The sequence below is a fragment of the Bos javanicus genome, chromosome 11 (genome assembly GCF_032452875.1).
Source record: "Bos javanicus breed banteng chromosome 11, ARS-OSU_banteng_1.0, whole genome shotgun sequence".
In the NCBI taxonomy this organism is placed as follows: Eukaryota; Metazoa; Chordata; class Mammalia; order Artiodactyla; family Bovidae; genus Bos; species Bos javanicus.
In genome coordinates, this window is record NC_083878.1 from 31,409,111 (window position 1) to 31,411,229 (window position 2,119).

The window sequence follows — 2,119 nt, forward strand, 5'->3', positions numbered from 1 at the left end:
CCGAAGAATTGATGCTTTTGAACTGTGGCGTTGGAGAAGACTCTTGAGAGTCCCTTGGACTGCAAGGAGATCCAACCAGTCCATTCTGAAGGAGATCAGCCCTGGGATTTCTTTGGAGGGAATGATGCTGAAGCTGAAACTCCAGTACTTTGGCCACCTGATGCGAAGAGTTGACTTATTGGAAAAGACTCTGATGCTGGGAGGGATTGGGGGCAGGAGGAGAAGGGGACGACAGAGGATGAGATGGCTGGATGGCATCACCGACTCGATGGACGTTAGTCTGAGTGAACTCTGAGAGTTGGTGATGAACAGGGAGGTGCTGCAATTCATGGGGTCGCAAAGAGTCGAACACGACTGAGCGACTGAACTGAACTGAACTGCATCCCTTTCAGCTAGGCCTCCCCTCATTACTCATGTCTAACTTTCTACCTAACATCAACCTGAATCGGCCGCAGGTGTACATGTTTCCCCCCTCTCCTGCCCCCACCATCATGAACCTCCTTTCCACCTCCCTCCCCATCCTGTCCCTCTGGGTTGCCCCAGAGTACCAGCTTTGGGTGCCCTGCTTCATGCATCGAACTCACACTGGTCATCTATTTTAAATAAGGTAATGTATACGTTTTAATGCTGTTCTCTCAAATCATCTCACCCTCACCTTCTCCCACTGAGTCTCCTTTGCTGCCCTGCATGTAGGGTCATTGGTACCATCTTTATAGATTCCATATATATGCATTAATATGCAGTATTTGTCTTTCTCTTTCTGACTTCACTGTATAATAGGCTCCAGGTTCATTCACCACATTAGAACTGACTCAAATGTGTTCCTTTTTATAGCTGATTTAATATTCTATTGTGTATATATACCACAACTTCCTGATCCATTCATCTGCCAATGGAAATCTAGGTTGCTTCCATGTCCTAGCTATTGTAAAGAGTGCTGCAATGAACCTTGGGGTACATATGTCTCTTTCAATTCTGGTTTCTTTGGGTTATATGCCCAGCTTCCTTAAAAAACTGGGAATAGAACTGCCATAGGACTAAGACCAATTATATTTTGAAATATCAAATTTTCACTTCCAATAGTTATAGGAGACTATTCATCCTATACTACTTGAGATAACAAGAAAGACTTAGGGAGATAAAATTGAATTTTCGAAGTAATTGATTTGACTATATCTACAAGGTAGTCTCATGTAGATTTAGTAATTCTGTCTGCAGCTTTCTCCAGAGAGACCAACATTCCTGCTTGGGGTATCAATGCCCATTTTTGCAAAGGTAATACCCTGGTGGCTCAGTGGTAAAGAATCCCCCTGCCAGTGCAGGAGATGCAGGAGATACAGGTTTGATCCCTGGGTTGGGAAGATCTCCTGGAAAAGAAAATGACCTATCCCCTTATAGCAGCCTCAACCTAGGACCAGGTTTGGCAGAAGCAAAAAAGGGAACACAATCAGAATAGTTGTTACAAAGCCCATTCATTTTATTAAACTTTATTCACTTTATTAAATTGTATTAACTTCATTAATAAGTTTAGTGAATTCAAGTCAGAGTCTATTAATTAAATTATTGCATAAAATAATGATCTGAGTTTAATTAATCTGGTTTACTTTTTCTTCTTGGTCCCTTTGCTTCTGTTTTATTAATAGCTCATCAGTTAAAAAATCAAAGACTAGAAGTTATGAGCGGGAAACCCAGTCAATTGAATTAGCATGTGAAAAAATTGAGATACTTACTGCATGTCTTAAACCAAAATAAATGCCAGATGGATTGAAATTTTAAACATAAATAATAGAAGCCTGAGAGAACTAGAAAAAATAAGTGAATAATTATACTTGATAAAGAAGAATTGCCTATGCAAAGTCCCCAAAACACAGCTCATAAGGGAAAATATTGATAGACTAGATAACATAAAATTTCTAAACTTGGTAAAGCAAATAAAACCACAGACCCAAATTAAAAGGCAAATCACAGCCTGGAAAAGTATTTATAATACATTTGACAAATGGAAGATTAATTTCCTCAATACTTAAGGAAATCTTATAGGTCAGTAAGCGATGAAAATCCCAATGGAAAAAAAAGAAATGATAACCATAAGAAAGAATGTTCATCATAACTAGTAGTG